The following is a 27,224-nucleotide window of genomic DNA, read 5'->3' on the forward strand; positions in this document are numbered from 1 at the left end:
GTAGCCATACTGAGAAATACAGAGAGAGTTGTGTGGAGCTGATAGTCTTAATTAGCTTTGTAGCAACTCATTTGGCAATGGCCTGAATGTAACAGACAGGGCTTTAAATTGACATACTCCAACCCGCCAAATGCGGGTAAACATTAACTTTGGCTGGTAACATTTGGAAGTTAAGAGCCAATTTCGTCGGTGATGAATGAAGCGAAGCGTCCGTTTGAATACTACAGAAACGATCCGACAAGTCAGGGTTTCCAGATTGGTCTGTTTACCGCCAAGAAATTTGGGAAGTTTTGTGTGTCTTCGGCTTGGAAACGTAATCTTTATCTGGCAACACTTGTTGTACTAATCCTACATTTCTCATGAACACTAAGTAGTGACGCGTCAGACAACCGTTAGCTACGTGCCTAGAAATTTCGTGGTACGCTGAAACGGAGAAGACGAAAGGGAATGGAGCCAAACGAACCAGAGGAGCTGAAGTTAAAGTAAAGTCAGGAAGGAAGGAAAAAAAAAAGGAAATGTGGTTAGTGGAGAATCTGATTGGCTGGTAGCTTTAAAAATCTACTAGCCAATTTAAAGCCCTGGTAATGGACGTTCATTAATATCAAAAATGTACGCAAAAAAGCTTTAAAAGATCTTGGATGAGATGGATTGTTTGTGTCATGTCCTCTTCAGTTTGCGTTGCTTGCGTGGAAGATAATTATTCTCCCAGTTCAGCCCCACTCTGCCCAAAAAGAGATTTCCATTTCGTGAGAACCTCATGGATGAATAAAAGGTCAAAAGTAATAAAAAAAAAACCCTGTTTGCACGATGCCAGGCGGCACGATGATTTGCCTCCTCTTGTGCTGAGATTTTTACCATCTGAAAGCGAAGTCAAGGATTGTGGGAGAGACGCTGTAAATATGACGAGGTAGAGAGAGAGAGAAAGAGATGGAGTGGCTAACAAAGCGGTGAAATATGGACAATGTGAAGGGACCTGGTGAGCTGCGCCACATCCAGATATGCATGAGGCATGAATCAATATTTATTGCACATAAAGGAGCAATTTTTCCACCATGAATGATTAAACTTGCCAAAGACGGCAGCAGTCGGGCCGTATTATCGCATTCTTATTCAAACTGATAAATAAGGAATTACACCGGCAGCCGTGTGGATGTGGCCGCGGCGTGGTACGCGGGCAAATGTTTACAAAGTGCAGGTTATTATTATCGCCGTATCGCATTTCCCCAATCGTAGTTTGGCTCTGAATATTTCATGTTTCAGCAAAGCATGCTGGGTGTGACAGAGGGAATAAGAGAGTGTATTATTATAGGGAGTGATTACTCCTTTCGGGAGGTCTTTTTTTTGTCGAGCAGAATTTACAGCTGATTTTCCTGAAATTATAAATCGCTCGCAGGCACAACGCGTTGACTTGTTTATTCATTCGAAGATCATAAATCAACCTTTTTATTGTTTCAACTTCCACGCCGGAGGAAAACAGTTAAACAATGATGGATGGAGCTCCGACAGTTGGACCTGTCTGATTTTCTGCTCCAGTCTAAATAAACTATACTCGCTGCACATTTCTGTATACAGTCAGCTTTAATGAGTTCACTGTATTGATTTCTTCCGTTGAGTCTGTTTATGCTTCTAAGACGAAATCAGGGCTTGTGCTCTTAGACACACAGGACATGTAAATATATGCATAAGCAGGAAAAGAATCGACCTGCAGTATCTCAGCTCTGTTTTCAGATCCCAGATTCTTATGACTCAGAAGTTAGAGGGTCATTACTTTTTCAGTCTGTTTTCAAATGCGTGGCGGTACAATCCGTACACATTATGTAAAAAAGATGAAACTAATTAACACCCTGTTTTCATTTATTTTATTAATTATTAAGGATGCATATGAGTTCTATGTGGGGGTGCCAAACTCCAGTCTGGCATCAGTTTATAAACCGGATGAAGTGAAACTAAATGAAATTAAGTTGGCGACTACGCACAATGATTGCTGTATAACGGTCTAGTTGCTGTCCTTGTTGAGGGAGCAGTTTGAGAAGTGACTGACTAAAACAGCGAGACTGTAGAGACAGTCGTGAATTCAAATAAGCCTGTTATTGATCAGTTTCACAATGTGTGAGCGAACATTTTTGTAGCTCCACCACGGCTTGAACTGGAATACAGAAGGTGCCACATCCCTTAAAGCGTAACTCTCGCCAAAATGCAACCTAGGGTCTTTTTGTGAATGTACCCGAGTCAAACTTTCGTTTACAAGCATATTTAGGACGGAATCTCCACTTTTAAGATTCACCGTATTTTCGTTTTTCGGTCAAAGTGAGTTGCTCAAAACCTTTCTTTTTAGTAAATTCTGGGTACACAAACAATGTTGTCAGTACTTGCGTTCATGTGTAGAGACCCTAGTGATACTTGGAGCAAAGTACAAGTCCTAGTGTTTTAAAAATAGCTATTTTGAGGCTAGCATTAAATTGCCCCTAGCTCTCCCATTCAAAAGGCCATTAGACCGAAAAACGAAAATACGGTGAATCTTAAAAGTGACGCTTCCGTCCTAAATATGCTTTTAAACAAAAGTTTGACTCGGGTACATTCACAAAAAGACCCTAGGTTGCATTTTGGCGAGAGTTACGCTTTAAACAATGATCAGTGTTAACTTCTATCCGTTATTTCTTTCCTGCAAAGGATATTTTATATCTGGAGCCCATCACATTTCACATTGGACATCACATTTCACATTGGACTGGACACCAATCTGTCACAGGGCTTACATATAACAGACAACCATGACATTGTACGAAAAACGTATGCACAACAGTTCGTTTGATATCCTACGGAATTACAACGGTCGCAAAAACGAGCTCCGCTTTCCCTCTTGGCTGTGTTTTAGAACTTATATTTATATATATAGTATGTATATTTTAATTGGCAAAATAGTTTTTTAGTTAGAGGAATAACAGCTCTGTTGTGTGTCTATAGGAGGAAAAACAGAGTCAAAGTTCCCATTTTGACCTCCGTCAAAGAGGTGATTCAGGTTCTCAGCTTGGTTTGTTGGTTTGTCAGCAGGATTACGGTAGAACTAGTGGCCTAATTTTCATGAAACTTGGTGGAAGGTTGTAGCATGGCCAAAGGGCCATCGAAGTTAGCGAAAACCCCAAACTGGAAATAGCTGGCTCGGCCGGCAGAGGTCTTCGGTGCGCCTGCTCTATGGGCCGCACATTGGGGAAGCAGCGCCGATCAATTGGGTCAGTTTTGGCTCCATGAAGGCTTCATCCGTCACTGAGCAACTCTCATAGGAATGAACGCTGTATTCAGGTTTTATTATACATCCCTGGTTAGCATGCTAATCATAATTAGCACACAGCTGAGGCTGATGGGAAAATAGTTAGGGGGATTATGAATGTCTGAAGTGAGCAGCTGTTATAATACATGAAAGAGCAGGAACATTTATTGAGGCTCAGCTCTCCATGGTTGTAGATTCAGACATGTTTTGAAATGGAAGTGTATCTCTTCTTTGAGATGGATGATTTTAAACTATTTAGACAACAGTCAGCATGTTGTCACAGTCCATTTTCAACAGTGTGAGAGAGCTTCTAAGTGAACTGAAAGGCAGAGCGAGGCCACATGGATGTAAAAAAAGGGCTGAAGGTGTGCTTAATTCCCCTTTGGGGAAAAAAAAAAATCCCGTAATGATGCAATCATGCAGGAGTCTGCCTCCCGCCAATCACCTGTCACATTATGAAAAGTGCTGTTTGTGGTTTTAATCTCGCTGAATGCCATTCAACAATTTTCTATGCAGAACATTAGAGCATAAGATGAATTAATCAGAGGGAGAAGAAATCAATCGAGCCCTGACATTTCGAACTGCGCGGCATGACTCCTTAAACACACATATACACACACACACACACACACACACACACACACACACACGCGCGCTGCCAGGCCCCGTTCATTCTGGCTGATTTGATTACAATCCTAGAAGTTGCAGGACTTTGCAGTAGTGAAGTGGGCAATGCTGTATGAGGCAGCTAGGTTTCCTGCATCCACAAACAGACTGTAAACACAATCAGGGGACCGACAGTTGGAGCACCTGGCTGACCTATAAACACAATCAGGGGACCGACAGTTGGAGCACCTGGCTGACCTATAGACACAATCAGGGGACCGACAGTTGGAGCACCTGGCTGACCTATAGACACAATCAGGGGACCGACAGTTGGTTGGAGCTCTTGGATGGACATGAACCTTCTTTTATTGGGGGGGCATTTTGTTAGGCCTTTATTTGTATAGGACAGCTTAGACTTGAAAGGGGAGAGAGAGAGAGGGGAAGCGACATGCAGCAAAGGGCCACAGGTCGGAGTTGATACTGCGTCCGCTGGAGGAGTAAACCTCTATATATGGGCGCGTGCTCTACCAGGTGCCGAGCATGAACCTTCTGTGGTTGACTCATCAGTTCATTAAAGGTCCCATAACATGGTGCTCTTTGGATGCTTTTATATAGACCTTAGTGGTCCCCTAATACTGTATCTGAAGTCTCTTTTATATAGACCTTAGTGGTCCCCTAATACTGTATCTGAAGTCTCTTTTATATAGGCCTTAGTGGTCTCCCTAATACTGTATCTGAAGTCTCTTTTATATAGGCCTTAGTGGTCCCCCTAATACTGTATCTGAAGTCTCTTTTATATAGGCCTTGCCTTGACCAGCTGCCACTTTGCTTGTTTGAAAGCCATGATGTCTCTCTCTCTCTTTCTCATGGGGGGCCCAAATTCTCTGGGCGAGCAAAGCAGAGAAAGGGGAGGTAACCTTTCCCCTTATGACCTCATAAAGGGAAGATTCCAGATCGGCCCATCTGAGCTTTCATTTTCTCAAAGGCAGAGCAGGATACCCAGGGCTCGGTTTACACCTATCACCATTTCTGGGGAAACTCATATTAATGTTAAAAAACCTCATGAAGTGAAATTTTCATGCCATGGGACCTTTAAGAAATATCCAATCACAGAGCTCCAAATTTGGAATTATGAAGCTAATGATTTCACTTTGTGGAGGTGGTGTTGATGCTTAGAGTGTATAAGTGAAGCAAAAACATCTGGACCGCCCCCTGGTGGCTAGGGGATGGGACATATAATCTAATATAGATTATATGTATGTAATAATAATATAAAAAATAATAATAATCAAAGTACACGTCAAATAAATGTTTCCCAAAGATGGCTTCTGTCATTTTAAGTTGTTCCGATCCTGCTGTTTGTTCAAGTGTTCATTTTTCTGATCAGTTTGGTTTTTATTAGTTATGTGATGCTATAAAAACGGGCTGAAAGCTCATGATTGACAGCTGGGATTGGCTCGCGATTGGTTGGACGGGTGTATGGGCGGGACATGGATGGATGCACTACTGCGCAGGCTCTGGCTCCAAAATGATGAGATGGCAGCGCCTGTATCTTGAATATTTAGCTTCACTCTTGTACAGTGGGAGGAAGTGGAGACGCATCGTCCACCTTTATTTACAGTCTATAGTAAAAACCAGAGATGACCCGATACCATTTTCTGCTTCCCGATACCGATTCTGATACCTGAACTTGGGTATCGGCCGATACCGAGTACCGATCTGAAACCAGTGTGTCATATATTTTATTGTTTTAACAGCTAGTCTGGCTCAGGTTAAACTCTTTGTGAAACATGAACAATGAACGCCACAGAACTTTCTTTTATTCTGCAGTTTGACAGTCCGTTATAACGGAAAAAGAACATAAACTACTTTAACGTAGATTTTCTTTAGGGCTTTATTACGTGGTATCGGATCGGTGCATAAACTCCAGTACTTCCCGATACCGATACCAGCGTTTTAGGCAGTATCAGAGCCGATATCGGTATAGGAACATCTCTAGTAAAAACGTAATAAAACATTCATCACCTTCGGATTCGGTGTGAATTTGGGATGAATTCAGTGAGTGTTGATGTTTATTTTCCCAACTGCAGCATGGTGGCCCAATGGTTAGCACTGTGGCCTCATATCAAGAAGGTTCTGGGTTTAAATCCAAGTCTTTCCAGGCCTTTCTGGGTGGAGTTGTATCTCTCCATGTTTGCGTTCTCTTGATCAAGGCACTGGCTCAGATCTGTAGTTGGTCCCCAGGTGCTGTAAATGGCTGCCCACTGCTCCCTTGAAGGATGGGTTAAATGCAGAGCATGTACTTTGCTACATGTATGTGTATGTGAAAATAAAGTACCTTAACAGCAAAGTGCTTCGAATCTGCACCTCTGCTGCCATCTTCACTATACCAGCAGCAGCTGAGGCTCATGGGGATCGTAGTAACCGAGCCATCCATCTTAAGCTATTTTATTTGATCAGTTCATTACCATGTTTATACTATGACCACTTTACCAAAGGACACTGAAGATGTGACCAAATATTATCAATGTTTGAAAGATTTAATGATTAATGTGTGGCATTTGTCAGTTTGAGTCATTGCTAGGCTGTCAACAAACAGTTAGCGATAACCGTTAGCCACAGTAATTGTTTACTTTGATAATCGAGCTCGCAGCGGGTTAAAGAAAACTTTATGTCCTTGTCAAGATGATGTCAAAATGATATCCATCAGTGTCTGAAGGCCGGCAGCGGCTTTAAATATTCATTTATTTATTCATTTTTCTTCTTTTGAGATGCATCTCTGAGCTGTTTGATATGGAAGATAACTGATTTCCTGCTCTTAGTCTTCCTGAGTGCATCCCTGATGGATGTGTGTACATGCATGCAGCGGCGTATGAGTTTGGAACCATGATGGATGGCGGGGTGAAGAGCAAAGAGCATGAGACTGTGTACACCGGGACTCTGTACATCTCCATCCATCTCCTGCTAATGCAGCAGCCGCAGCACTGAGGCTCTGGGACACTTGGTTGACGTCCCAATGAATCCTGGGTGATTTTTCATGTCGAGTCACAGAGTTCAAGCCCTTCTTGCCATACAAGGAATGCTTCCGTCTTCTGTGTTTTATTGTTTCCTTCTCTTCTCCCTTCATTTGCACTTCCTTTCCCCCTACTTTCTTCATTCTTGTTTAACTACTTATTTCCCATTCCCTTTTTTATTGTATCTTTCCCTTTCCCCTTTGTTTTATTACATCACCCTTGTGTCTCTTCAGGCTTTTTCTCAATCTACCATCTTGTCTGTTTATGTGAAACATCAGTCACATCCCACAAACTGTTCTAATTTGACTTGATGCCAAGCTGACACACCCACGATATCTAGCAGGCTAAATATTGGGAGCTGTCGGGGAGCTATGAGAGCGTAGATACAGGTTCAGCCTGGGGGGAGGGGGTCACCTGTAACAATAAGAACTTTACTGAGGCCCTGTTTACATGTACATGGTTATTTTGAAAAACTGAGACATTTCCCTTCGTTTGTGCCCTTCGTTTACACGCAAACGGAGAATTCACCTCTGAAAACGAGTCTTTCTAAAAACTCCGGCCAGAGTGGAGATTTTTGAAATCTTCGTTTGCACGTTTGCATGTAAACTGGGATAAATGGAGGTTTAGGCAGCCGAGGAAGAGAAGAGAGAGGAAGTGATTCGTTGCTGTTGTTGCTATTTTCGGGATTCTGATTGGCTAACGTGGGCTTGAGCTTCTCGTTACACTGCCACCTACAGGTTTGGCATGCTCTTGACGGCATATATACACGGGTACCTGTACATATGACGTGTACAACAAACACTTTTCTGAAAACTGACAGCTGTGCACAATGTTATATTTGAAACAGAGATGGTTGAAATGTCCGTTTATGAAAATAGCCGGCCACGTGTAAACGTAGCATAAATGTGGTACATTTGTAACACTGACCAAAGTCGTTGCACCTCCAGGAAAAGACGTACAGTATGGAAACAGGTGATTTTGTGAACATGCGTGCCAACAACAACATCAACAAGCACGGCGACAAGGAAAGTTCCACAGATTGCTAAAAAATGCGCATGATATCACATCATCTCGCGTATCTTGTGTGTTTTTGTGACAAAACGTAGTTTGGAGAACAGTAGTTTATATCCACAACGTTCCACTTCCGGGATTGCTCTCATTCTGCCGGAAATTCCACCAGATGTCACTCTTTTCGGATGCCCATTTTTGGATTTCCGTCCCCTTCCTCTTTCTTTGTGTTGGCGTTCTAACCTCCGGTGGATTTCTGAGGACTATGGTTAACTGCTCCTCAGATCTCTGCAGGGTAAATCCAGACAGCTAGCTAGACTATCTGTCCAATCTGAGTTCTCTGTTGCACGACTAAAACAACTTTTGAACGTACACGTTCCACCAAAACAAGTTCCTTCCTGAGGCATTTTAGCAGCATCACTGTAGCGCTGTCCGGCGCTTAGCGCTGCCCAAGACGATTGTGATCGGTTTAAAGAAATGCCAATAAACCAGAGCACGTTGTTCTCCCATCCTGAAATGCAGCATTGTGGAGTAAGGTCTGGCAATGCGAGACTAGGAGAGCAGACACTCATCTGGGATTTCTCCTGGTGGACGATCTTGCAGTGTACGACTCTTTGTCGCGGGTCAGTCATGCAGTGTTGCAGTCATGAAGTCTTTTTTATTTGTCTTTTCCTTTCTTTCAAAATACTTCAAGAGTCCGTCTGCTCTTTCAGTTCACACACCCCCTTTCTCAGAGTGAGAAGCATTTACTTTCTGCTCTGTGCATTCACACATATCCCTGCTGAAAATGACCTTTTATTAAAAATGCAGATATGAAGTTTCTAACCTGACTCGCCAGATGGTTTGTTAACACAGAACCATCTGACAAGCAGTCATTGGAAACTTTTTGGAAAAGGGCGGGCACTTTCAAAAAAATACCTGGCAGATGATTGGATGAACAATCTGTCTATCACGTCCAAACTTTATTTGACAGTACAGATGAAGACAGGATGGGGGACGAAAGAGAGGGAATGACATGCAGTGACATGACATGAAGTTTCTGCCTTCATGTGCAAAGCAGGCCACCCCCCTCCTCTCCCTCGCAGCAGCCTACATACTGTACCATCTTTCAGCGACGGCAACATGCCGGTGTCATTCAAATGGAATCTGTGGGCATGAACATTTAATGCCACAACACATGAATTATTTCCATTCTGGAGATATTTGGGTGAAGCTGGATGAGCTGCAGTAGTGACGCTTGATGAAAAGAGTACAGTAGAAGTAAAAAACCAAGCAGCAGTAAACACGTCGTCCCCCCTGTCTGGGCCAATCACTGACAAATGTGGCTTCTTGTTTTGAGCTTGTAGCTGGTGTCCCCCACTGGGCCAATCAGAGTCATTTTAGATGTTGGAATGCAGCTAAAACCAGACACATAAACTCCCTGGATTTGTCAAAATTGGTATTCTGGGACGCTGCAAGAAACGTGTATCTTACTGGATGATTTTCCTTCATCTTAACATGTCAATTTGTCCAATTTAAAAACAAAAATATTTTCTGAAACTAGTGAAAAACCTGTTCCTGGAGGTGAATTATTTCAACCTGTTTCCAGTTTAAGTCAATTTGTGTGTTGGGACATCTGTGAAAAGAAGTGTCAGCATCTGGAGGCGAGACGGAATAAGATAACGGCACTAGAATGAAGAAAAATGAATGTCTTAATCCGATCAGTGTCCGTGAGATATTGTGCGTGACAGATGGACGAACAAGGGTAAACATGTTGTCTTTCAACCAATTTCATCATGACACTGGAAACAAACAGAGCTGTGTATTCCAGCGAGCTTCATCTGTTGCTGAAAGAGAGGACGCAGTAACACAGTAACAGTGACTGAACGGGATGAAGACACAAAGAGACGATGCAACAATCACCAATAGAGCAACCCGGTCTCACGGCAGGTCGTGAAACGGTGACGTTATTTTGATCTATTGATTCGTGTACAGGGAAACGATTTTCTACTTTATTTCGTGCTGTCACCACTGTCACTGTCTCTGGGGGACACAACAACGGGGAAATTAAACGCCGCATGCCGGCGACAACAACGCCGACAACAACGGGACGCGCTACAACAACGGGACGCGCTACAACAATGGGACGGTTGTGGTTAGGAAAAGAAAGACGGGGAAAGCCCGGGGTGAAAGCCCTGTGTTTTTTGACCCATCCACCACCCCAACCTACCTCCTTACGCGGCCATATTCCAGTGTAACCCCCTTAGCATCACTTTTTGGTACTCTGAGTCGGGACCGAGTTGGCGTCATTTTTCAACCACTTAGTTAGAGTTAGGAAAACATCGTTGGTGGGGTTACAAAATGTGCATTTAAGTGACACGCGGGACATGATCTCCAGTCTCCTGGGTCGAAGTCCTGTGTTGTTTGACCCATCCACCAACCTGCCTCCTTACTCGGATTTTCGGTCTCGATGCTGAGAGACACTGACCAAGCGTCAGTATTTAACAAGTTGGGAGTGAGAACGGGCTGCCCCGGCCAGAGTGTTGTGATTGGTGGTCTGCATCTTAAAGGGGCGCTATGCAGTTTTGGCAATTTCTTCGACGTTTTCTCGCTTTTTTCTCGCAGGTTTCTCTATAGAGCTCCCCCTGCAACATGCATGCGCCATCTTGAAATACGTAAGCCGGTAAGGGACATACAGGACATACTGCTCCACCTTTCACGTTTTCGCTGTCACATGATTATCTCACAGGTGCTGCTAATGCTGCTAATGGGTATCGTAGTTTCCCGGCCCCGGCAAGTTTGAAGAAGGAAATATGGAGGACCACACGTATTCATAATCCAAATTTCAGGAACTTCTTCTTCTTCGCCCAGAAAAAGAAAAAGGATATTGAAAGGAGCAAGAGACCGTCTTTTTGAAGCGTGAAGGCTACCGTAGCTGTAATACGTACTTTGAACTGCGTGACGCGAGAGAGTTGATTGATATATGATCTCAACGCTAGATGGGAGAGATTCCTACACATTGGACCTTTAAGTAAGACTTTTCTTCTGAAAGCATCGGTAAACTTCTGCTCCGCTGCTTGAAGCATTTTTGACTGTGAGCTAAGCGATCAACCGGAGCCAAAGGTCACTTCTTTGGTATCAAATTCCACCTGTTGCTTCAAGTTGCGGCATAAAAGAAGTGAAGAGGAAGTTCTTGTTAACGACACCCGGCTAAAGGGGAGCAATTAGGGCTAATAAAATGGCATTTACCTTTAAACAAATGATGGGAAAGGTCGGCGGGCCGGCGGGTGTAATTGATCAGATGGCAGTTTCCCCTCAGTGTGAAGGTTAGCTGATGCTGACATTTGTTAGGATCATTTCCAGCCGTGGATTAGAGCTGTACAGTGACATTTTACATTGTTTGTAGTTATTTTACCCCGACATGCTGTGAATACACAACAGGAGGAATGTTCCAGGAGTTTTATGCCAATTTATCATTCCACTGTGGGGGAGGTTTTACCTGCCATTCAGGACGCAGAAATGTGTGTAATTCCAGTGTCACAAACAAAGGGGGCCTCAATCGCCTCATAAAAGTTATTATAACAACATTTTATTTGTTACACTTATTTAGAGTTGAAGAAAAGGAAAAATCCCGCACACTGCTCTTGCTGTTACGTTTCGGTCAGGAACATAACAGTGGTCTTAACTCTGAACTTAAGAAACTTTGTGAATAGAAATATTTTTTAAGGGGCACTCTTTCAATTGCAGTGTACGAATCTGTCGCCAGTCAGTCATGCAGTGTTGCAGTCATGAAGTCTTCTTTATTTGGCTTTTCCTTTCTTTCAAAATACTTAAAACGTCCATCTGCTCTTTCAGTCCACACGCCCCCTTTCTCAGCGTGAGAAGCATTTACTTTCTGCTCTGTGCATTCACACATATCCCTGCTGAAAATGACTGGTGGTTTAGCCCAATATCACACACGTATATATGTAGTACTGTAACTGAATCCGGTTATGTATTACTGAATGTTTGCACAAATGACACAAGTTCCGGGACAGACACTCCTATTGAAAAGTGATCATCAATTATCCTACTCCTGGGGACACAGAATGGGAGGAGCACCAGACCATTTTTATGTTCATGATTGAAATACTCTTGACAAAGGTCCAAAGAGACCAAAACCGTACAGTACGGTAATGCAGCAAGAGTGTGCGGGATTTGGCTTTTCTTCAAGTCATTATTTTCCAACACTTCCTGCACAAAAGAACTGTTTAGATGTGCTGATTGGTCTTTAAAAAATGATCTCATTTAGCAAATGGCTGCCTACTTATTTTCATGGAACACTGTGTCGTTTTAAGCCATCACAAGCCCAATTGTTGTGAAACCACTGGCTTATAAAGTAGTACGGACAGAAAACCCTGTATCATGTTTAAGCTTTCCAGCAAGGCCTGCACTTTGTCACAGGCTAGATGTGGGGTAGGATTCTGGATCTGTATAAATGCTGGAACACAAGGTAACAACACAGAAAATGTATTTTTCCACTATCTGGGACTTTTTAAAACCTGCTGTTGCTGTGCTGGTATCTTAACTCCAGCACACCGACACCAGCAGAGTTCTGCATGATGAACTGCATGTGTCCGTCTCTGCGGGGGAAGAGGGAGGGAGGGAGGGAAGGTGGGGGGGGTGCTGTTCTCTTCATCCAGAAATAATCCAATTCCACAGGAGGATGAACCAAACCTCCACCCTGCCGCTCTCAACTTCACCACCATGAAAAGAGCTTTAGAGTCAGAGGTTGCTGAGGAAAGACCCTAGAGACTGTGTGTGTGTGTGTGTGTGTGTGTGTGTGTGTGTGTGTGTGTGTTACACTGCATGATGCCGAAAACAGGATATTTCCCCCTGCATGGATTTATTTCACAGCCCCTTTTTTAAAAGGGAACACGTAATGCTGGGACAGTTTGTCTTTACTTATTGATACACACACACACACACACACACACACACACACACATATGCAGATGCGCAAACTGATGCAACACCTTGTTGTGACCCGGTACAAATGAAAGTTATTTTTTCTTTCTGAAACACCAGAAAAAAACTATTTCATGTCTCTCCACACAGTCTGTCTTCTGCTCTCCGTTTCTGCTTTTGAAAAACCCCCAAAAAAACAAAGTGAAACGAAATGTATCTTATTTACCCAAGAGTCCCAACACCTCCTGCCACAATTAGTCACAAATGATCACATAAATATGCAACAGTCACCTTGTATTGCCATCCTACTAGTTTGCTCTTGTAGCAAGTGTGGGATTTGGAAAGTGAAAGCACATAGCAGGTCAAGCTCCTCTGTCATTTAGAAGAAAAGGGCCTTCACTGGACGTTTTCAATGGGATTCATTTATTAAATACACAGAAGAAGACAAAGTGTAGAAAATATGATAACGTAAATGTTTCTATCATGAGACTTTTGTCTAATACTGTTAGCATACATGATCTGGAAGTGGTGATGACAAGGGCGTAACTTTGGGTTCAACATGGGGGGGGGGTGAGATGTCCACTTTGGAGCAGAATTGAAATCTTGAACGTCAAACACTTCATTTTCTGCATTCTGGGGAATTTTTCAGGTAATTATGATAGGTTTTCGTGGGTTGCACTGGCCAGTTTTGATTATTAGGGGGGGTTGTAACACCCCCATCCCCCGGTAAATCACGCCTATGGATGATGACAATCAGCGAGAAGGAGGTAAGAAGAGAGCCTATCTATCTATCTATCTATCTATCTATCTATCTATCTATCCATATGTCTATTTATCTATCTGTCTATCTATCTATCTATCTATCCATCTATCTATCATCTATCCATCTATCTATCTATCTATCTATCTATCTATCTATCTATCTATCTATCTATCCATCTATTTATCTATTTATCTATTTATCTATCTATCCATCTATCCATCTATCCATCTATCCATCCATCTATCCATCTATCTATCTATCTATCTATCTATCTATCCATCTATTTATCTATTTATCTATCTATCTATCTATCCATCTATCCATCTATCTATCATCTATCCATCTATCTCATCTATCTATCTATCTATCTATCTATCTATCTATCATCTATTTATCTATCTATCCATTTATCTATCTATCTCTCTATCCATTTATCTATCTGTCTATCTATCTATCTATCTATCCATCTATCTATCATCTATCCATCTATCCATCTATCCATCCATCTATCTATCTATCTATCTATCTATCTATCTATCTATCCATCTATTTATCTATTTATCTATTTATCTATCTATCTATCTATCTATCTATCTATCTATCTATCTATCCATCTATTTATCTATTTATCTATTTATCTATCTATCCATCTATCCATCTATCCATCTATCTATCTATCTATCTATCTGACTCACTGACTGACTGACTGACTAAATTCCTGTACACACTGTGGGTCAAAGAAAAATTTTGTGCTTTGGATTTTTTAAATGGATTCTGTGATGTACAACCTCCCAAAAAGTTCCTAAAAAGTCAAACTCAGCCGGACTTCCGTCCGCGAGTCACCTTAGCAGTTTTTCCAAGGTGGCGAAGTGCAGGTTAAACAGATAAAAAGTTAAAAACAGCACAACAAACAGTCATCGTTACTGCAGCTAATTAGCAGGTTCCCCTGAAAAAAGGGCTTATATTGAATGAGACGAATGGCTGCCTGCGGGCCTGTTGTCGGGGGTGTGATGGATGGATGACACCGACTCCCTGCGGCAATGGCAGACACTGAGCCGAGCGGAGTGGCGGGGCGGGGGGGTTAGAGTCGTCCCGAGGACAGCAGGATGGTAAACAGGTCTGTAGGACGGCGATGGCCTCTGGTTCTGCTGCTGTAAGTCCCCGCTGAGTCGGATATATGGAGCACAGAGCGTCACCTCTGTGGATCCTCTCTGCCGCCCGGGAACGGCTATGATGCTTTTAAAGTTTGTGCCAGGGGGCTTAGGAAGTGTTTGAAGGTACAATGTGAAAGTTCTGAAACTGCAAAAAAAATACTGAGTATCAAGAGTTTCCAGAATAATATGTGTAGAGTTTCGCATAAAAAAACGTTGCTGAGATTTTGCTGACATGGACCAAACTAAAAAATCGTACACGTCAAATACGTTTTCCCCCAAAGATGTTCTGATCACGCTGATGTTTGTGTAAGTGTTAATCTTTCTGATCAGTTTGGTTTTTGTTAGTTATTTGATGCTATAAAAATAACATGATTGACAGCTGGGATTGGCTTGCGATTGGTCATTAGTGGTTATTACCGGTGGGCACGGTGGCCCAATGGTTAGCACTGTGGCCTCACAGCAAGAAGGTTCTGGGTTCAAGTCCGTGTGGAGTTTGTATGTTCTCCCCATGTTTGTGTGGGTGTTCTCTGGGTGCTCCGGTTTCCCCCACCAACAAAAAACATGTACTAGGTTCTCCAGTCAGTGCCCTTGATCAAGGCACTGGCTCAGATCTGGAGTTGGTCCCCGGGCGCTGTAGATGGCTGCCCACTGCTCCCTTGAGGGATGGGTTAAATGCAGAGAAGGAATTTTGATACATGTATGCGTAAAAGCAGCCGCACCAAGGTGTATTGTGATGCAATGACCCGCATCTTTTAGGATGACTTTACTGCCTTTCAGAAGCTCCGTTTTAAAGCTAGATAGAAGATAAAGAAGGTATCGGCATCACATGAAACTGGACGATCTAAGGAATCCGTTAGTACCAACCATGTCATGTTAGCATGTTGGGTAAGGTGGCTAAATAACGCTCCAAAGTTGGGCTAAATTGTGTAGAAGGAAAAATTTGCATAGCCATTTTTTCAAAGAATTTCAAGAAATCTGAATGAAAATAGGTTCTATGAGTACCCAAAAGTCCCCAATCTACAGACATGCCACTTTATGATAACCAAACAAAGTTTTTACTTGCCAACTATCATGTTTTTCCCAAATGATGTACAGATTCTAAGGACCAGCGCTACAAATGGTCAAAGACTCCACAGGGTACCTTGCAATGCCATTCATTCACATGCAGTGGAAAAGATGGTCACTGACATAACTTCCTGTTAGGCCTTCAAACTTATCGACATTTCAACATTAGTTACAAATGTGAAAAAGAACATAGACAGAAAGCTGATTCCTCCATGAATTTTGCTCGCCGTTGAACAGCTTCTCTCTGTGTCTCTGATCACTGCACCAACCCAATAAAAATCTAAGACAAAGTGTGTCTGTTTGTGGTTTTGGAGTCGTCTTCTATTGTTGGTTGGTATGGAGCGGGTTCATGTAAATGTTCCACATTTGCATATCAATTCAGCCAAAAACTCATTTACCTCCTCTGCCTCTCCTTTCAGTTGATTATGTAGCACTCTCACTTCAACCGACAGGCCTAATTTACTCTCTTTCACAGCCAATCGAGAGGGTATTTGTTTAGTTTTCAGAGACAGCCTCTTCACCGCTCTCCGCTGCATCAAAGTCTTCTGAATCCCGCCTGCTTCGGCAACGGCGTCGGCGGCTCAAATTACAACTCCATTCGGGAAAAACACAGCAAGTCTTGTTTCCCCCAACACCAGGGCCACCGAGGGCCCCTTTTTGAAGTGCAGCAGAGGAACGGCCTTTAAAAGTGATCGCTTTTATGCTAAAGGCCTCTAAACGACGTGATGGGCAAGCGGTGATCGCCTGCTCTGGTCTGGAGCTCGGGGCAAGGCATCAATAAACAATGAAGGGCTTCGGATGTGAGGGAAGAGAGTGGCTGGAGGAGCTCTTCATTAGCTGTCACAGCGGCAGCATCCACTTCCCTCTTTTATCTCAGATGAGTCACTCTCCGTCTCTTGGTGTTTCAATCCGACGGGTCGGCCGAGTTATCCTCCCCCCCTCTCTCTCTTCCTTTCATGTTTTAAATCCACACTCTTGTTCTCTCAACGTGTCACCTCCAGTCATTCTCTGGCTTTTTTTTCCCCAACCAACTCTCCCTCTCAATTAAACCTCCTCCCCTTCGTCGTCTTCTTCTTCTTCACCGAGCCCGGCACAAAATCAAATGAGCAAATAGTGTAGGAGAATTAAATCCAAATGTGTCTCGCATATTATCACGGACACATAAGAGCCGAGCGGTGATGACCTGCTGGAGCCAATTAAAAGGCAAAGAGTCGTCTCCCTTGATGTGCACTATCACTGATGTGCCATCTCACCTACGGGCTGTGTGATATTGGCATGGCCCAGCTCATATTTGTCATGTCAGAGGTAAGATGTGAGTCTGAGTGACCCAAGTACATTTCTTACAGTAATGTCCTCCTCGGGACAGCTTAAGAAGACTTGTTGTGCCAACTTCTCTCTATTTTCTGATAATGCAGCCTACATATAATCTATCTCAGTGGTTCTCAAACATTTTAGGCAAGGCAAGGCAGCTTTATTTGTAGAGCACATTTCAGCAACAGGGCAATTCAAAGTGCTTTACATGAACACAGATTAAAAAATTAAAAACAGATGAAATACGAGAAGAAAAGTTACAGTGCAGTATAAGAAATTAAACATTGAAGAGCAGGTAAAACGGTTAAATATATAAAAGCAGATAAAATAACTTTCCTGGACTCAGTGATCCAGTTTTTGGAAAGCCAAAGCTTTTTGACCAATATGACAGATATCTCCAGCTCCTCTCCACTATGGGTCCAGATGCGTCGCACGGCTTTGAGGTTTCATTCACCATATTTACAGAAGCTTTTCTTGAGTGTACTCTTATCTTCTTCTTTTTTTTACACCATGTACCACTTCAGAAAATATTAGGCTTTCTAAGTACTGCCCACGTTAAAATAGAGTAGTTAAGGTCTACCCTTTTTTTTTTAGCTACGGATAGTTCACCTAGGACACTTTATTTCTAAAAACAATATTTATTGTTGACAGCCACAGTCACGCTGTACGTCCTCCTTCCCGCTCCAAATGAATCCAAATTTGAGGTAACTCGGGTCGTATCGCATTACTGTTTTGCATCGTTTGCTGGAGGTCAGCCCTCTGTTCCCACAGTCCTATGTTCCCACAGCCCTCTGTTCCCACAGTCCTATGTTCCCACAGCCCTCTGTTCCCACAGCCCTCTGTTCCCACAGCCCTATGGTCCCACAGCCCTATGTTCCCACAGCCCTATGGTCCCACAGCCCTCTGTTCCCACAGCCCAATGTTCCCACAGCCCAGTGTTCCCACAACCCTATGTTCCCACAGCCCTCTGTTCCCACAGCCCTCTGTTCCCACAGCCCTATGGTCCCACAGCCCTATGTTCCTACAGCCCAATGGTCCCACAGCCCTCTGTTCCCACAGCCCAATGTTCCCACAACCCTATGTTCCCACAGCCCTCTGTTCCCACAGCCCTATGTTCCCACAGCCCTATGTTCCCACAGCACTATGGTCCCACAGCCCTATGGTCCCACAGCCCTCTGTTCCTACAGCCCTATGGTCCCACAGCCCAATGGTCCCACAGCCCTATGTTCCCACAGCCCTATGTTCCCACAGCCCAATGTTCCCACAGCCCTATGGTCCCACAGCCCTATGTTCCCACAGCCCAATGTTCCCACAGCCCTATGTTCCCACAGCCCTCTGTTCCCACAGCCCTCTGTTCCCACAGCCCTCTGTTCCCACAGCCCTATGTTCCCACAGCACTATGGTCCCACAGCACTATGTTCCCACAGCCCTCTGTTCCCACAGTCCTATGTTCCCACAGCCCTCTGTTCCCACAGCCCTCTGTTCCCACAGCCCTATGGTCCCACAGCCCTATGTTCCTACAGCCCAATGGTCCCACAGCCCTCTGTTCCCACAGCCCAATGTTCCCACAGCCCTATGTTCCCACAGCCCTATGTTCCCACAGCACTATGGTCCCACAGCCCTCTGTTTTGTTTTCAAAATTAGGTCCTACTTGTGTTCCTACATTTCCCTTCAATGTAAGCCCTATCCTCCCACAATTTCTTTAGGGTTAGGGGGATAAAATCTGATACAAATTTATGAAAAAGAAAATGTGGGAAAAAGATCTAAGAAATGTGAGAACATGGGGCTGTGGGCTGTGGGAACATAGGCACGCTCCCGTTTGCTGCAGTTGCTGTGGAGACTTCACCGCAACGACTAGCACTTGCGCTTGTCCACTTTAGTTTCAACAGGGCTGCTCGAAATATTCTCCTCCTCATCTGCACTTCTCTTCCTAAAGGGCTTTTTACACGGTCGCGTAATTCATTTTCAATGAGAGGTGAGCGGGCAGTTTGACAGGCGACGCGACAAGCGGCCGCAATCCCGTGAAACGCATTCATGCTCGTTACACGCACACGCACCGTGCAAATCAATGAACAAGACTGATTTTTGTTGTTTGTGAGTTCCCTAAAATATAAAACTGTTTTCAGGACGTAGACAGTGGGGCGTCTGCTTGTCAGAGCATCGGCACAACACTGGATTTATCGGGTAACGTCCGTAATTATGACTATGATAATTTAGCTAACTTTAGCTATCAACAATAACAGTCCGTGGTTAGGAAAGACCTGATGTCTGTCCCCTTCCTCTGTCTCTGTGTTGGCGTTCTAACCTCCGGTGGATTTCTGTGGACTATGGTTAACTGCTCCTCAGATCTCTGCAGGGTAAATCCAGACAGCTAGCTAGACTATCTGTCCAATCTGAGTTTTCTGTTGCACGACTAAAACTACTTCTGAACGTACACATGTTCCACCAAAACAAGTTCCTTCCAGAGGCTATTTAGCAGAGGCACCGTGGCTCCGTCCGGCACTTAGCACCGCCCAAGATGATTGTGATTGGTTTAAAGAAATGCCAATAAACCAGAGCACGTTTTTTTAGCCAGACCTTCCTCCGCAGCGCTGTGGAGGAAGGTCTGGCAAAGCGAGACTAGATGACACCAGACACACGTCAGGGCCCAGTTTGCACAGGTCCATTTAATATTGCTGATGTAAGTGAGCTAGTTTTATGAGCTAGTTTCAGTTTGTTTTCACAGTAATAGAATGGAAATAGAATTAATAAGAATGAAACTGGTGCACAAAGAAGAGATGCAGACAAACTGTAGAAAAACAACTAAAGAGGTCAGGAAATCCCCTCCATGACAGGAGAAGCAATCAGACATTCAGCAGCTCACATGATTAAATGATGAACGCTTGTACTTGTAGGTGTGCATGTTCAAAGCTATTTCATCACTTTACTTTTTAAAATGTTTGCTTCCCAGGGCATTCACACAGAAATAAAACCCCACCAGTGAAAAGAATAATAGATCAAAGTTGGTTTCCAGTCGTTCTCCCAACTGTATAATTCATGTACCTGCAACTTTTTAATCACCACCCTCATCTGTTATTAATGCCATGCCCATAAAAATCATGATCATTATCATTACTGTCGTTGTGTCAGAGCAGCCTTAACATTCACGACCAACTGCACGCCGCAGCCGCTGATGCCAATAAAGCAGCGAGACATCAGGACGGGGCGCTTGTATCTGTGAAGACATGGACATCTGGCTCGGTTTCAGAGCCCGTCCTCGGTAGCAGAGCCGGTGAGGGGAAAGCTCCCGTGACAATACATCAGTGGAAGATGCTCGGCAGCCATATGCTGCATTTAAAAGCTGCCTCTTTTCCCCACTTTGCATCACGATGGGGATGTTTAAAGAGGGCTGGCAGGGTACTTAAAGTGCTCATTAACAGAGGCACGTCCAATATGTTTGGGAAGGCCCTGCATTTCCACATCGGGACCTTAAATTACTACAACCCCCCTCCTTTTTCACCTCACCCTTCCTCCTCTTCCCAAACTGCTGACCGCAGACTCCCTCGCCAGTTTTTTCTCCTCTTTGACATTTCAAAGAGTTGTGTCACCAGCCGTTAACTGGCGGACGCTTTTATGACAACAGGGGGAAGAAGATGCCACATGTGCAGAAAAACGACAAGAGCCTATCCTCATTAGTGTTTGGACGAGTGCCAACATTAAATGAAAGGAGGAGGAGGAGTATGGCAGGGAGGGCAAAGCAATCAGATGGCACCTTTTTTCCTGATGGTGATGGATGGTGAGGGAGAGGCAGCATGCCAGTAACGCTCGTCCCCTCGGGGGTTTCCCCTCTGTGGCTGTGGATAAAAGTTTGACTGCACTTTAGAGATGCTGTACAATCACGTACGGGGAAAGATGTGTTTGGCGGTGACAGACGTTGACAAGTTGAGTGATGGTCCTTCAGGGCTGACAGCTGAGCACAGTCACGTTACCCAACTGCTGAGCTGCTTGCAGCGAGGCCTGAAGATGATGATACCAGTTGATCCGTCCAGAGCAAGACAACCTCCACACGCCACAACTTTCTGACCAGACTGTCATGAAGTATAGCATGGGTATTTGTGTTCCCCAGAAGATGATTCCTAGCATATTCTGGGACTCTTTGACCCTTCCTCTAGCGCCACAGGGGGATCAAATCTGATACCAATTAATGAGAAAGGAAATGTGGGATCATAGGGCCTAATTTTGGAAAAAAATCTTAGAAATGTGGAAACTGTGGGAACATATGGCCTAATTTTGAAAAAGAAATCTTAGATATGTGGGAACATATTGCTGTGGGAACGTAGGCACGCTCCATCCAGTCAGATCATTGATAGGAAACCACAGGATTTATCTGCACCACCACATCCGCCAACCAGTTTTCCTTCAGCAAGGCTTAAAATACATTTAGAAAATCTAGCCCCAAAATAAAGTACAATGCGAGCTGATCACGTACAATACATCCATCCGGTATTGCTATTGAGAGGCGAAGTCTCTCCCCTTCCAGTGGACCCCATGGGAACTATATGTAGGCCTACAGCAGTGAACAGGGAGTGACAAATAGTTTTTTGAGCCTTTATTATGAGCAATGGATTACACACGTTTGTTAATTTAAAGATATTTTTGCAAGTGAAGAAAGTTACAGTTTGTCGTATGTTTGTCGCACTACCACTTAGTTTTGTGTGATACTGCTCAGTGAACTACATCGCTCGCAAAATATACGTCACCTTGCTCGCTAGCTAGCCTAGCTATGTTCCACAACACATTTACCGTTATCTTACCTGATGTGTTTTATCGTTTTAACGTTACATTCCGGTACAAAACACACAGACATCGTAGCTTTAGCGAGACGTCACTTAGAGAATTTGGGGGTGAATAATCTTTCTAACGACTCATTTTTACAGTCTTATACTTCAACAGTTTTAAGACAAACTGTGACTTTCTTGACTTGCAAAATTATCTTTAGAATTGACGAACAATGTGTAATCCATGGCTCAAACATTCAAAACTTTAAATATAAATATATATACCGTCTATGTCTGTTAAACCTCTTGCACATTCAGCTTTAGATCTGGCTGAGATTCATCACATTGCGAGCCAGACCACCTCCAGATCCACTAGCATTCTGAAACTTAATGCATGTATCTATTAACATGCATTGTTCCTTATCCAGATATGATATCCAGATACAGATCACATGTTAAAACCAGTGAAATGGGGTCATTGTCTGAAGTTAGATACAGCTTTATCTGTCCAAAGAAAATGCATGAATGGATGCTCACCTGAGAAGAAGCTAGTAGGGCAATCTTCAGGGCCTTCCTTTTGAAGTGCTTCAACTGTTCAACCTTTTGACCACGACATTAGCAGAGGAAGTGAACTCTGACAGACGCACTTTTAACACTGTATCCACTGGATCTCCCAAAAATCCCAACACATTTGGCTCAAGATACCAGTGGCAGTGTCAACCAGAGTTCAGCTCATCACTTTATTGCTATTGCCTTTTGTAGTGAAAAGGATTTGAGCACTGCGGTTCAATACGCTGGTGCAAAACTGCAATTTCTCATGAAAAATGAATTCCCAGCACTCCACTGAAGTCTTTTCAGTCTCCATTCGACTTTGCCCATCTGTTCTGTGGGAAATAGTCTGCCCCGATGCTTTCTGGACCAAAACACTTTGCTCGCCCATCGACTTGGCCTCTTCTCTTTTCTCCTCCAATTCTATAACCTCCTTTCACTCTCCCCTCTCTCTCCTTCCCATCCTCTCCATCCCATCAATTGGAAATCTCTCAGCATCACACCTTAGACACCCAATCCCGGGCAGACAACTCCACCGAGTATTAAACAAACATAAGAAGAGAATGGAGTGGCTGCTGGAGAGGTAGATGGTCGGGCTGATAGGATTGCCAGACAGAAGGAGCAGAGACTCACAAGTGCTCTGAATTGTAGGTCTGGAACTGCCAGAGAGAGAGAGAGGGAAAAAAAGACCTCAACGTGATGACACTGAAGCATTAAGACATCTTGGAGTGTGAACACAATAATGGCTGCAGAAATAGAAAACAAAAAAGTAAGAGTGGAGGGAGGGGGGAGAGAAGGAAGGACAGCACAGCTCCTCTGATCCGTTTAAGTTGAAATTGGAATGACTAAATCATGAAAAGAATTAACTGAAAACATTCCCCCGTCTGTTGCCGGATGATGAAAATGTTTCAGTGGCTTGACATCATCGTTGTTAAGCCGGTGTCGGTCCCCCGCGGTTCGGAGGGTTTACCTTCAGACGGGCTCGGCTGGACGATCGACACGGGAGAATGTTTCTGCCGAGGCCCAAGATATCAAAGGCGGGCCGGGTGTAAATAATGGAGATTTAAAAAGTCGGAAAATGTTCTCTGCCTGCGCTCGCTGCATACTGCTTCTTCATTACACGAGCTGAATTTATTTTTCTGATGGCCTTGTTTCTGTTGATGAAACTGTTCTCACAAGAGGGCGAACTGAGGCAGACGTGCTGCTTTTAACCGCGTGCTGCTAACCTTCCACCCAGGGAATTTCTGACAGGCACCGCTGAATTTATTTTATTCTGCATTTGAGCAAAAGGCTTTAACCCTTGTGTTGTCTTTGGGTCAAATTTGACCCGTTGTCTAAATGTCTATATCAGAAATATGGGTTTCTTTGTAACTACCTAATTTTGATTACCCAAAAATAACACAGATCACACCAACGCGCTTCGCAAGTACAACAAAAATCTATACTTTCATTGAATTTTGTGTTTTATTACATTTTTTAGCATTTGAAAAAAAAGAAATTCGAAACAGTATCTCGACTGAACGTTGACATCCACCATTCTTTGATTATCCTTCTTTTAAAGCACAATTCCGGCGCAAAACGAACCTAGGGGTTAATAACAGATGTGTACCCACTCATTCGATTTCATGCTAATCGAATGAGCTTGAAAGAAGCTACAAACACGGACCGCTGATTAGCTTACAACGCTAGTATTCGGGGCACAGGGAAAGGGCTTATTATACCACTAAAAAGGCTCAAACTATCACCACACTTCAACAGTAGCATAATGAGGGTCCCTAAATGTAAACCGAAGCATTGAGAACTTTGTAAGTGTACAGACAGTTTATTAAAAAGATAGATTAAAAAGACGCGTTCTCGCGTACAGGCAGCTGTCGTCTTTGGAGCTACTGTCTTTATAAACTATAATTTGTACACTTACAAAGTTCTCAGTGCTTCGGTTAACATTTAGGGACCCTCATTATGCTACCGTTGAAGTGTGGTGATATTTTGAGCCTTTTTAGTGGTATAAATAGCGATTTGTTTTTACGTTCCCTGTGCCCCAAATACTAGCGTTCTAAGCTAATCGGCGGTCCGCGCTAGCGTCTTTCAAGCTAAAAACACATTCGATTAGCATGAAAACATGTCCCAGAGAGCGACAGAGTGGGTACACATCTGTTATTAACCCCTAGGTTCGTTTTGCGCCGGAATTGTCCTTTAATATTAGTCTAAGAAATTCATAATTTTTGCTTTTTAACTCAAGAATTAGATATAATTTCCTATAAATGAGGTTTATTGACCATGAATTCTAAAAATAAGTGTAAATCTAGTAATGAGTTGGTGTTAGTGGTGTTTATACATGGTAGTGAAAAGAAGCGTTCAATGTCAAAAAAGTGCCAAAAACATTAAAAAAAAGCACCAAAAGAGACAAAAACGTTAGAAAAAGGGATTTTCAGTTTTGACCCGAGAGGACGATGCACGGTCGAATGGAAGACAACACAGGTTAAAATGCAGCAAAACTGAGTTTTCAGTGAGCCGATTTGTTTTCCCTCTGTCCTCACACTTCTCAGTTCACATATCTCTTCTTCGCAACACAGCAGTCAGGCTAACTGGACACAAAACACGAGATGTTAGTCTTGTTTTTAGCCTCGTTTTTATTTTTAGATTGGATTTTTAATGTTTTATTCATTACTAGTCATATAAGGACCCAGTATTCATGTGTCTGATGCTTTGTCTCTTTCTGTTTTTCAAAATGTGACATCAGACTGGACAAAAGAAAGCTGTTGATGCTTCCAGCGTCTGGGTTTTATATCACTGGTTCATTGTGTAGGTACAATCACAGTCCCTGTGAAGTCTGAAAGCAGACATTTACATGAAGGCAGTACAGTTAACAAGCTCAGTAGATTTCCCAAATCAAAAGCATCATTATAGTTTATGCAGTTTAGATTAGATGTTGTCTTCAGCAAAAAGGTCGGCTGTGTTTAAATCCTCCTCCATGTTTTTATTTTTTTTATTTTTTTTACTTCATGGATATATAAGTTTCGTCCACCGGTTACCTAACAGAACCTTGTAGCATCAGTACTTTTGCTATAGGTACCTGCATTTGAGCACTAATATAGAACGGCGGATTGAACAGTTGTCTTGAACTAAGTTTAGAGGTGTTAAACATATGTCAAAGATGCCTTCCAACTCCAAAGTTCCCTCACCCACACAAGTATATCATGGCAATATGAAAGTTATAGTCACAGTCCAATTTAAAGTGGCTATATATAACTTTCAGTTTGTGCTTATTTCAGTGGGGTCAGCCCTATGTTCCCACAGCCCTTTGGTCCCACAGCCCAATGGTCCCACAGCCCAATGTTCCCACAGCCCTATGTTCCCACAGCCCTATGTTCCCACAGCCCTATGTTCCCACAGCCCTATGTTCCCACAACCCAATGGTCCCACAGCCCTATGTTCCCACAGCCCTATGGTCCCACAGCCCTATGTTCCCACAGCCCAATGGTCCCACAGCCCAATGGTCCCACAGCCCTATGTTCCCACAGCCCAATGGTCCCACAGCCCTATGTTCCCACAGTCCTATGTTCCCACAGCCCTATGTTCCCACAGTCCTATGTTCCCACAGCCCTATGTTCCCACAGTCCTATGTTCCCACAGCCCTATGTTCCCACAGCCCTATGTTCCCACAGCCCTATGGTCCCACAGCCCAATTGTCCCACAGCCCTATGGTCCCACAGCCCTATGTTCCCACATTTCTAGGACATTTTCAAAATTAGGTCTTGTGTTCCTACAATTCCCTTTAAGGGTTAGGTGTGGGTTAAAACGCAATGCCCGGGATGGCAGCATTAGGGTTAGGGTTAGGGTGGGTTAGAGCAGTGTTTCTCAAATGGGGGTACATGTACCCCTAGGGGTACTTTGGAGGACTGCAGGGGGTACGTGAGATATTTAACAAAATGTTTAACAGTTACAAGGCTGTTGTCCAGAACATTGTTCCTCGCCTTATTTGGACCTATTCTATCCTTCCTTCCCTCTACTGTCTTTCCACTTTTTACAAGTTTCTCTCTTTTTCCTTCTTATGTCACTGTTTTTGAAGTTTTTTATACTATACATATCTACCACCTTTTTCCACAGTTTTTGTCTCCTTTTCTCATCAGCATTTGAATGTTTTTTTCAGTTATAAAGGCTGTAGTTTAATAAATCTGTCGCTGATAGTGCTGTATTGTTTCTGTTTATAGAGACTTTTTTTTCTACCAAAAATGATTAGCGCCAATGTTTCTCCGCCTGATTGGGTCATGACGTCTCGTTCTCTGAGACTAAACTACAAACGTTACAATGGCCACAACCACCAACGGGCGGAGTCTCCACGCTGCCTCCTGGTTATGTCCAGTATACCAGAATGTTGATGAGATATGAGGTTTGGGTGTGTTAGTTTAAACAGAGATTAGTTCTTCTACTGGAGATAAAAACACTTGTGTGCACAAACTTCACTTTTGGCTCAAAACTCAAACGCTTAAAAACCAAAACGTAGCGATGTAAATGTAGCTTTGAAAATCCAGACGTTTCCAAGCATCTGATGGACTGATGCAGCCATGATTGCATGAACTTTGTCTCTTTAACTCAGTATAAACATCACAAAACATCATACACATACGACAATAAACTCAAATTCCTCATGAATTAACTTTAGTGGTGTTGTGTTTCTATCCCTGTTTTAAATGAAACGCATCTGAGCCCTGTGTAGGAAGCTGTAGCTCTCCCTGTATTGTAGAGCTCCACTGAGGCTGACTGGGAGAAATGACAGTGAGAGCCTGCTGAGAGATTTTCCGG

The sequence above is a fragment of the Sander vitreus genome, chromosome 10, assembly GCF_031162955.1.
Source record: "Sander vitreus isolate 19-12246 chromosome 10, sanVit1, whole genome shotgun sequence".
In the NCBI taxonomy this organism is placed as follows: Eukaryota; Metazoa; Chordata; class Actinopteri; order Perciformes; family Percidae; genus Sander; species Sander vitreus.